This window comes from Schistocerca cancellata, chromosome 2 (assembly GCF_023864275.1).
Source record: "Schistocerca cancellata isolate TAMUIC-IGC-003103 chromosome 2, iqSchCanc2.1, whole genome shotgun sequence".
Lineage (NCBI taxonomy): Eukaryota > Metazoa > Arthropoda > Insecta > Orthoptera > Acrididae > Schistocerca > Schistocerca cancellata.
In genome coordinates this window covers 642,931,976-642,943,975 of record NC_064627.1, presented here as the reverse complement: position 1 = coordinate 642,943,975, position 12,000 = coordinate 642,931,976, and positions in this window count along the sequence as shown.

Genomic DNA, 12,000 nt, shown 5'->3' with positions numbered 1-12,000 from the left:
AAGTCGGTGCGAGAGATTGAATGTGCTTCAGTCATCTTTTTAGCCGCAGGAAGAAGTGCCTACAGTTGAGATCAGTAGAAGAATGAATGCTGTGTACGGTGATGATTGTACCGACATCAGTAATGTGACATGAGATGAAAGCTGAGTTCACCACTTTGACTCCGAAGACAAGAGAGCATCAATGGAGTTCCGCTACAAATATATCCGACACCAAAAAGTTCAAGACCATGCCAATAGCAGGCAAATTCATGCTCACAGTATTACGGGCTGATCCAGAAGTTGTGCATTTCGAATTCATACCTAAAGGCATCACCATAAACTCTGAAAGGTACGGCGAGGCCCTCAGTAAACTTAAAGCACGATGTCGAAGAGTTCATCCACACATGAACACCATCTCCTTGACCATGACACATGACACTGCCAGACCACCAACGAGCGCTGCGACATCTGCAACAGTCCGACGGCTTGGGTTCACTATCATCGATCACCTTCCACAGTTCCGACTTGGCCTCATTCAATTTTCATCTGTTTGCAAAACTTGAACACTGTCGAGCAGTTCATTTCGAAAATGATGAGGCAATGCAAGCAGAGGTGAGGTTCTGGCTCCTTCAGCAAAGACAAATTATCTTCAACGACGGAGAGTTTTGACATAAAAAATTCGGAGGCATTACATTCCAACACCCCGTCCTATTACGTTTCGCACATACCCCACGTTTCCAGTTTTAAATCTTACAGGTAGTTTAATTGCTGTTAAAAATTCCCATTTGGTGTTATCAAGACTATCTATATTGCGTTAGGTATCAGTATAAGGTTAGGAGAAATGTTCGTACTTCTTAGTCCGATTAACAGGTGTGGTAAATTAAAAATATATTTTCATTTACATAATTATGCTTATATGAAAGTCCAGCTTTCTTGCGTCCGTCATTCTTGTCTTTACTTTAAGCAATTAATTCTCCTATAAATTTTGATTGTAATTATTAATATCTGACTTTATTCCTATTTTCTGATCTTTAGAACGATGTTTGGCGCCTCCTCTTTGGTAGGTACCCCCGGGAAGACAGTTAGGTGTCTCTGCTCCTTAAGGAAGTACACATGCTCCAATTTTATGGCCATCTTAGTGGTCACTTCTGAGAATCTGCGGTATCTTTGATCTGCAAAGGTGTTTCGTTCGCCCTGCCATGAATCGAAGACCTTAGCAGCCCTAATTTATTTATAATAGGGTGGTTATGTCAGTAAAGGGTGTGAATTCGGTGAAATTAATGACAACACAAAAACTTTCAAAATAATAAGGAGCAGCAATCGGCCGTGGTTTGCATTCTAGATTTATTGACGCAGATTCAGATTTCGGCTAGTGACTAACCATTATCGATGCAGTATTTCACAGTTATTTATACTCACTTGTTCACTAGGCGAAATCTGGATTTGCTTTAACAAAGCTAGAAAGAAAACGACGACTGATTTCTACTCCCTGTAAGTTTGAAAATCATTACAGTCGTTGAGCGCTCTCCACTTTCCTAATGGAAGGTAATTTGAACAAAAATACTTTTACCACTGCTCAAGAGCGAACAAAAGATACACGAGAGCCGTCTCATTGCAACATACACTCCTGGAAATTGAAATAAGAACACCGTGAATTCATTGTCCCAGGAAGGGGAAACTTTATTGACACATTCCTGGGGTCAGATACATCACATGATAACACTGACAGAACCACAGGCACATAGACACAGGCAACAGAGCATGCACAATGTCGGCACTAGTACAGTGTATATCCACCTTTCGCAGCAATGCAGGCTGCTATTCTCCCATGGAGACGATCGTAGAGATGCTGGATGTAGTCCTGTGGAACGGCTTGCCATGCCATTTCCACCTGGCGCCTCAGTTGGACCAGCGTTCGTGCTGGACGTGCAGACCGCGTGAGACGACGCTTCATCCAGTCCCAAACATGCTCAATGGGGGACAGATCCGGAGATCTTGCTGGCCAGGGTAGTTGACTTACACCTTCTAGAGCACGTTGGGTGGCACGGGATACATGCGGACGTGCATTGTCCTGTTGGAACAGCAAGTTCCCTTGCCGGTCTAGGAATGGTAGAACGATGGGTTCGATGACGGTTTGGATGTACCGTGCACTATTCAGTGTCCCCTCGACGATCACCAGTGGTGTACGGCCAGTGTAGGAGATCGCTCCCCACACCATGATGCCGGGTGTTGGCCCTGTGTGCCTCGGTCGTATGCAGTCCTGATTGTGGCGCTCACCTGCACGGCGCCAAACACGCATACGACCATCATTGGCACCAAGGCAGAAGCGACTCTCATCGCTGAAGACGACACGTCTCCATTCGTCCCTCCATTCACGCCTGTCGCGACACCACTGGAGGCGGGCTGCACGATGTTGGGGCGTGAGCGGAAGACGGCCTAACGGTGTGCGGGACCGTAGCCCAGCTTCATGGAGACGGTTGCGAATGGTCCTCGCCGATACCCCAGGAGCAACAGTGTCCCTAATTTGCTGGGAAGTGGCGGTGCGGTCCCCTACGGCACTGCGTAGGATCCTACGGTCTTGGCGTGCATCCGTGCGTCGCTGCGGTCCGGTCCCAGGTCGACGGGCACGTGCACCTTCCGCCGACCACTGGCGACAACATCGATATACTGTGGATACCTCACGCCCCACGTGTTGAGCAATTCGGCGGTACGTCCACCCGGCCTCCCGCATGCCCACTATACGCCCTCGCTCAAAGTCCGTCAACTGCACATACGGTTCACGTCTACGCTGTCGCGGCATGCTACCAGTGTTAAAGACTGCGATGGAGCTCTGTATGCCACGGCAAACTGGCTGACACTGACGGCGGCGGTGCACAAATGCTGCGCAGCTAGCGCCATTCGACGGCCAACACCGCGGTTCCTGGTGTGTCCGCTGTGCCGTGCGTGTGATCATTGCTTGTACAGCCCTCTCGCAGTGTCCGGAGCAAGTGTGGTGGGTCTGACACACCGGTGTCAATGTGTTCTTTTTTCCATTTCCAGGAGTGTATTTGCAGTGGTGTAGTAGTACATGACGGGTTTTCGACGTAGAACGGTGTTACTACACACATGTATTTGGTCAAAAATCGAAATACAATCTGGCATTTAATGAGTCTACTACAAACATGTTCTCCTTATTTATTGTTGTGTTTTATGTAGGAGATCTAGATTTAAATATGTACCACGGAAACTGCCCTAATGTGTTCGTTGATTGTTAGACAGGGTGTCTTAGGAGGAAAAGTACATGCTTTAGGAGCGATAGTACTTATTTTAGTGATTCTGAACAGAAAGTTTCAAATTGAGGTATGCCCTTTTCTTAACTATATCAGACATAGACCTCTTTGAAAACCATGGCCACGTGGAGTGGGCGCGGGGTTAGAGGCGCCATGTCACTGATTGCGCGGCCCCTCCCGCCGAATGTTCGAGTTCTCCTCTGGCAAGAGTGTGTGTGTTGTTTGTAGCATAAGTTAAAGCAGTGTGTCAGTCTAGGGGCCGATGACCGCGGCAGTTTGGTCCTATAGGAATTCACACACATTTGAAGAAACCATGGGCGTAAGTCGCTTGTTCTTCTTCACCAGCACTCACTTATGAATACACCCTAATCGACATAAGGCTACGTAGTGTTGTCTTTACTGAGCAGTTTCATGCGATTTTGTTGATGACCAACTCATCAGTCCAGTTGTTTTAGTTGAACCCTCTTAAAGGAACAGGGTATACCAATTTCCTCTGTTACCAGAATACTTGGAGCATACCTTTGGCAGCACAACGTCGAATTTACTTGCAGCATGACGGAGCTCCTGCACATTCCATTTGGGCTGTGACGTAGTATCTCATTTAACTATATCCTGCGCGTTGGGTCTGTCGACCTGGAGTCATTTCGTGGCCACAGAGGTCAATCGATTTTACTCCATCGGATTACTTTTTGTGGCGTTGGCTTAAGCGAAAAGTCCAAACGTGCTGGGTGGACTCAAAGGAAGGACTTCTCACCCTTATTTTACATGCCTGTTATCAAGTTGTTGCTATTGTTGTGGTGGTATTCAGTCCTGAGACTGATTTGATGCAGCTCTCCATGCTACTCTATCCTGTGCAAGCTTCTTCATCTCCCAGTACCTACTGCAACCTACATCCTTCGGAATCTGCTTGGTGTATTCATCTCTTGGCCTCTCTCTACGATTTTTACCCTCCACGCTGCCCTCCAATGCTAAATTGGTGATCCCTTGATGTCTCAGAACATGTCCTACCAACTGATCCCTTCTTCTAGTCAAGTTGTGCCACAAACTCCTCTTCTCCCCAATCCTATTCAACACCTCCTCTTTAGTTATGTTATCTACCCATCTAATCTTCAGCATTCTTCTGTACCACCACATTTCGAAAGCTTCTATTCTCTTCTTGTCTGAACTATTTATCGTCCATGTTTCACTTCCATACATGGCTACACTCCATACAAATATTTTCAGAAACGACTTCCTAACACTTAAATCAATAATCGATGTTAACAAATTTCTCTTCTTCAGAAACGCTTTCCTTGCCATTGCCAGTCTACATTTTATATCCTCTTTGCTTCGACCATCATCAGTTATTTTGCTCCCCAAATAGCAAAACTTCTTTACTACTATAAGTGTCTCATTTACTAATCTAATACCCTCAACATCACCCGACTTAATTCGACTACATCCCATTATCCTAGTTTTGCTTTTGTTGATGTTCATCTTATACCCTCCCTTCAAGACACTATCCATTCCGTTCAACTGCTCTTCCAAGTCCTTTGCTGTCTCTGACAGATTTACAATGTCATCGGCGAACCTCAAAATTTTTATTTCTTCTCCATGGATTTTAATACCTACACCAAATTTTTCTTTTGTTTCCTTCACTGCTTGCTCAATATAAAAATTGAATAACATCGGGGATAGGCTACAACCCTGACTCACTCCCTTCCCAACCACTGCTTCCCTTTCATGTCCCTCGACTCTTACAACTGCCATCTGGTTTTTGTACAAATTGTAAATAGCCTTTCGCTCCCTGTATTTTACCCCTGCCACCTTCAGAATTTGAAAGAGAGTATTCCAACCAACATTGTCAAAAGCTTTCTCTAAGTCTACAAAGGCTAGAAATGTAGGTTTGCCTTTCCTTAATCTAGCTTCTAAGATAAGCCATTGGGTCAGTATTGCCTCACGTGTTCCAATATTTCTACGGAAGCCAAACTGATCTTCCCCAAGGTCGGCTTCTACTAGTTTTTCCATTCGTCTGTAAAGAATTCGCGTTAGTATTTTGCAGCCGTGATTTATTAAACTGATAGTTCGGTAATTTTCACATCTGTCAACACATGCTTTCTTTGGGATTGGAATGATTATATTCTTCTTGAAGTCTGAGGGTATTTCGCCTGTTTCATACATCTTGCTCACCAGATGGTAGAGTTTTGTCAGGACTGGCTCTCCCAAGGCCGTCAGTAGTTCCAATGGAATGTTGTCTACTCCGGTGGCCTTGTTTCGACTCAGGTCTTTCAGTGCTCTGTCGAACTCTTCACGCAGTATCATATCTCCCATTTCATCTTCATCTACATCCTCTTCCATTTCCATAATATTGTTCTCAAGTACATCGCCCTTGTACAGCCCCGCTAAATACTCCTTCCACCTTTCTGCTTTCCCTTCTTTGCTTAGAACTGGGTTTCCATCTGAGCTCTTGATATTCATACAAGTGGTTCTCTTTTCTCCAAAGGTCTCCTTAATTTCCCTGTAGGCAGTATCTACTTTACCCCTAGTGAGATAAGCCTCTACATCCTTACATTTATCCTCTAGCCGTCCCTGCTTAGCCATTTTGCACTTTTTGCCTGCTTCATTTACTGCGTTTTTATTTTTTCTCCTTTCATCAACTAAATTCAATATTTCTTCTATTACCCAAGGATTTCTACTACCCCTCGTCATTTTACCTACTTGATCCTCTGCTGCCTTCACTACTTCATCCCTCAAAGCTGTCCATTCTTCTTGTACTGTATTTCTTTCCCCATTCCTGCCATTTGTTCCCTTACGCTCTCCCTGAAACTCTGTACAACCTCTGGTGTAGTCAGTTTATCCAGGTCACATCTCATTAAATTCCCACCTTTCTGCAGTTTCTTCAGTTTTAATAAACAGTTCATAGTCCATAGATTGTGGTCAGAACACATCTGCCCCTGGAAATGTCTTACAATTTAAAACTTGGTTCCTAAATCTCTGTCTTACCATTATATAATCTATCTGATACCTTCTAGTATCTACAGGATTCTTCCATGTATACAACCTTCTTTCATGATTTTTGAATCAAGTGTTAGCTATGATTAAGTTATGCTCTGTGCAAAACTCTACCAGGCGGCTTCCTCTTTAATTTCTTACCCCCAATCCATATTCGCCTACTATGTTTCCTTCTCTCCCTTTTCCTACACTCGAATTCCAGTCACCCATGACTATTAAATTTTCGTCTCCCTTCACTATCTGAATAATTTCTTTTATTTCATGATACATTTCTTCAATTTCTTCGTCATCTGCAGAGCTAGTTGGCATATAAACTTGTACTACTGTAGTAGGCGTGGGCTTCGTGTCTATCTTGGCCACAATAATGCGTTCACTATGCTGTTTGTTGTAGCTTACCCGCATTCCTATTTTTTATTCATTATTAAACCTACTCCTGCATTGCCCCCATTTGACTTTGTATTTATAACCTTGTATTCACCTGACCAAACGTCTTGTTCCTCATGCCACCGAACTTCACTAATCCCCACTATATCTAACTTTAACCTATCCATTTCCCTTTTTAAATTTGCTAACCTACCTTCCTGATTAAGGGACCTGACACTCCACGCTCCGATCTGTAGAACACCAGTTTTCTTTCTCCTGATAACGACGTCCTCTTGAGTAGTCCCCGCCCGGAGATCCAAATGGGGGACTATTTTACCCAAGAGGACGCCATCATCATTAACCATACAGTAAAGCTGCATGCCCTCGGGAAAAATTACGGCTGTAGTTTCCCTTTGCTTCCAACCGTTCGCAGTACCAGCACAGCAAGGCCGTTTTGGTTAGTGTTACAAGGCCAGATCAGTCAATCATCCAGACTGTTGCCGCTACAACTACTGAAAAGGCTGCTGCCCCTCTTCAGGAACCACGCGTTTGTCTGGCCTCTCAACAGATACCCCTCCGTCGTGGTTGCACCTACGGTACGGCTATCTGTATCGCTGAGGCACGCAAGCCTCCCCACCAACGGCAGGGTCCATGGTTCATGGGGGGGGGGGGGGAATAATCAAGTAAAGAAGCTTATTAATGAGCCCAGATCAGCAACGTAGAAGAGGTCCACAAGAGCCGCAATTTGCATTACAGTTGACGGTGGATTCTGGGCATCTACACAATTAAGCAAAATATCAGATCAGAATGTTCCATTTACCATCACCTGCATTTGTTGTGTTCGCCATTGTTTCCTTCAGTTTCCTCGGGAACTGTTAAGAACAGGACATATGCTCATGCGACGTTTCTATGTTCGGAATCATTAATACTATTACCCCTCAAAGCATTTACCTTCTACATCTACATCTACATCCATACTCCGCAAGCCACCTGACGGTGTGTGGCGGAGGGTACCTTCAGTACCTCTATCGGTTCTCCCTTCTATTCCAGTCTCGTATTGTTCGTGGAAAGAAGGATTGTCGGTATGCCTCTGTGTGGGCTCTAATCTCTCTGATTTTATCCTCATGGTCTCTTCGCGAGATATACGTAGGAGGGAGCAATATACTACTTGACTCTTCGGTGAAGGTATGTTCTCGAAACTTTGACAAAAGCCCGTACCGAGCTACTGAGCGTCTCTCCTGCAGAGTCTTCCACTGGAGTTTACCTATCATCTCCGTAACGCTTTCGCGATTACTAAATGATCCTGTAACGAAGCGCGCTGCTCTCCGGGATCTTCTCTATGTCTTGTATCAACCCTATCTGGTACGGATCCCACACTGCTGAGCAGTATTCAAGCAGTGGGCGAACAAGCGTACTGTAACCTACTTCCTTTGTTTTCGGAATTCATTTCCTTAGGATTCTTCCAATGAATCTCAGTCTGGCATCTGCTTTACCGACAATCAACATTATATGATCATTCCATTTTAAATCACTCCTAATGCGTACTCCCAGATAATTTATGGTATTAACTGCTTCCAGTTGCTGACCTGCTATTTTGTAGCTAAATGATAAAGGATCTATCTTTCTGTGTATTCGCAGCACATTACACTTGTCTACATTGATATTCAGTTGCCATTCCCTGCACCATGCGTCAATTCGCTGCAGATCCTCCTGCATTTCAGTACAATTTTCCATTGTTACAACCTCTCGATACACCACAGCATCATCTGCAAAAAGCCTCAGTGAACTTCCGATGTCATCCACCAGGTCATTTATGTATATTGTGAATAGCAACGGTCCTATGACACTCCCCTGCGGCACACCTGAAATTACTCTTACTTCGCAAGACTTCTCTCCATTGAGAATAACATGCTGCGTCCTGTTATCTAGGAACTCCTCAATCCAATCACACAATTGGTCTGATAGCCCATATGCTCTTACTTTGTTCAATAAACGACTGTGGGGAACTGTATCGAACGCCTTGCGGAAGTCAAGAAACACGGCATCTACCTGTGAACCTGTGTCTATGGCCCTCTGAGTCTCGTGGACGAATAGCGCGAGCTGGGTTTCACATGACCGTCTTTTTCGAAACCCATGCTGATTCCTACAGAGTAGATTTCTAGTCTCCAGAAAAGTCATTATACTCGAACACAATACGTGTTCCAAAATTCTACAACTGATCGACGTTAGAGATATAGGTCTATAGTTCTGCACATCTGTTCGACGTCCCTTCTTGAAAACGGGGATGACCTGTGCCCTTTTCCAATCCTTTGGAACGCTACGCTCTTCTAGTGACCTACGGTACACCGCTGCAAGAAGGGGGGCAAGTTCCTTCGCGTATTCTGTGTAAAATTGAACTGGTATCCCATCAGGTCCAGAGGCCTTTCCTCTTTTGAGCGATTTTAATTGTGTCTCTATCCCTCTGTCGTCTATTTCGATATCTACCATTTTGTCATCTGTGCGACAATCTAGAGAAGGAACTACAGTGCAATCTTCCTCTGTGAAACAACTTTGGAAAAAGACATTTAGTATTTCGGCCTTTAGTCTGTCATCCTCTGTTTCAGTACCATTTTGGTCACAGAGTGTCTGGACATTTTGTTTTGATCCACCTACCGCTTTGACATAAGACCAAAATTTCTTAGGATTTTCTGCCAAGTCAGTACATAGAACTTTACTTTCGAATTCATTGAACGCCTCTCGCATAGCTCTCTTCATACTACATTTCGCTTCGCGTAATTTTTGTTTATCTGCAAGGCTTTGGCTATGTTTATGTTTGCTGTGAAGTTCCCTTTGCTTCCGCAGCAGTTTTCTAACTCGGTTGTTGAACCACGGTGGCTCTTTTCCATCTCTTACGATCTTGCTTGGCACATACTCATCTAACGCATATTGTACGATGGTTTTGAACATTGTCCACTGATCCTCAACACTATCAGTACTTGAGACAAAACTTTTGTGTTGAGCCATCAGGTACTCTGAAATCTGCTTTTTGTCACTTTTTCTAAACAGAAAAATCTTCCTACCCTTTTTAATATTCCTATTTACGGCTGAAATCATCGATGCCGTAACCGCTTTATGATCGCTGATTCCCTGTTCTGCGTTAACTTTTTCAAATAGTTCGGGTCTGTTTGTCACCAGAAGGTCTAATATGTTATCGCCACGAGTCGGTTCTCTGTTTAACTGCTCAAGGTAGTTTTCAGATAAAGCACTTAAAAAAATTTCACTGGATTCTTTGTCCCTGCCACCCGTTATGAACGTCTGAGTCTCCCAGTCTATATCCGGCAAATTAAAATCTCCACCCAGAACTATAACATGGTGGGGAAATCTACTCGAAATATTTTCCAAATTATCCTTCAGGCGCTCAGCCACAACAGCTGCTGAGCCAGGGGGCCTATAGAGACATCCAATTACCATGTCTGAGCCTGCTTTAACAGCGACCTTCACCCAAATCATTTCACATTTCGGATCTCCGTCAATTTCCTTCGATACTATTGCACTTCTTACCGCTATAAACACGCCTCCCCCTTCACTGTTCAGCCTGTCTCTGCGGTATACATTCCAGTCTGAGTTTAGGATTTCGTTACTGTTTACGTCTGGTTTCAGCCAACTTTCTGTCCCTAGTACTATATGGGCGTTGTGATCGTTTATTAATGAGAGCAGTTCTGGGACCTTTCTATAGACGCTCCTGCAGTTTACTATTAGCACATTAATATTGTTATTCCCTGTTGCATTTTGCCTACTATCTTGCCGCGTCTCAGGAGGCGTCCTGTCGGGCCTAGGGAGGGGATTCTCTAACCTAAAAAACCCCCATGTGCACTCCACACGTACTCTGCTACCCTTGTAGCCGCTTCCGGCGTGTAGTGCACGCCTGACCTGTCTTTTGTACCAATATCACTTTCCGTCTTTCTATTCATTTTGAAGGTAATGCGTAAGACGAAGTCTGTATATTCACCAAGTTCCGTAATATTGTCATTATGCGAGATTGAAGTGGGGGCAGAGAAATTTGGGCTCTTGAAAAATTTGAAGTGGATCTCTAACCGCTACTTGATGATTTTTTACCGTCTTACTTTGATGATTGTTGAGGACATCACAGTGATTAAACGAATCAGTGACGCACCACGCAACTCTTCTTTAATTTTCCTCAGTTTGTTTCCTTAATCTTACTCGATAAGTGTTTCATATGGCAGAGCGTTTCAAGGCTTGCTTTTTTACCAGCGTTATCTAAACGATTCCTTTGAGGATTACTTACTCTTCATTAATATTCTTTCGATTTTTGCAGTCGATTGTCTTTAAATAGCTCTTCGCATACACTTCTAGATAAGCGACGATTGCAACTACAGTGATCGAATATCAGAAGTTTTGTTGAACAGTATCAAGTTTGTCCGTCTTTTTCATCCGGTGCGTTATCTTCATTTGCGCTGAAAATCAACCAACAATGTTTCTACTAACCGATCATATTCATATGTTCGTAAGAGTTCGTAACAGATTTCTAAAGATTGGCGACTCCATGTTGTCTTGTGCACTACGACCAGGTAACAGGTATACTTGAAAAAAGAGACAGCATTGGTCGTATATTTTTTACTATTGCAAAATCGATTTTCTGTCACTGAGTGACCATCTCCAGTGCTATATTGTATAACTTAAATTGGGATGCACTGTTGTCACTAAGCTTACGGCAATCACATAGACTGATTGCCGTAAGCTTTGTGACAACAGTGCATCCCAATTTAAGTTATACAATATAGCACTGAAGATGGTCACTCAGTGACAGAAAATCGATTTTGCAATAGTAAAAAATATACGACCAATGCTGTCTCTTTTTTCAAGATTTCTAAAGATCTGATCTAGTAGTCATCTACATCTACATACACACTCCGCAAGCCACCGTAGGCTTGGCGGCGGAGGCTACCATGTACCACTAATAGTCCTGTTCCACTCGGAAAGAGGCAGAGGGAAAAACGAATATCAATATGCCTCCATATCAGTCCTAGTATTTTATTTCGCGGTCCTTACGCGAAATATATGTCGGCAGCGGCAGCATAGCTCCGTAGTCAGCTTCAAACGCCGGTTCTCAAAATTTTCTCAATACTGTTGTGTGAAAATAACGTCACCTTTCGTCCAGGCATTCCCATACGAGTTCCCGAAGCACCTTCGTAACACTTTGGAACACCTAAAATGCAGGTAAAATACCTTCTGCCCTATTCAAAACTTTTCTGCGTTTAATTTCCGTTGATAAGTTGTACTGTACTTCTGATTCTCAATATCTAAGCATTATTACAGAAATTTAGTTAATATGTATTGGATGTAATACTGTATTTATTTCTGACAGTATGTAATTGATTGTAATTATTATGTAAACATT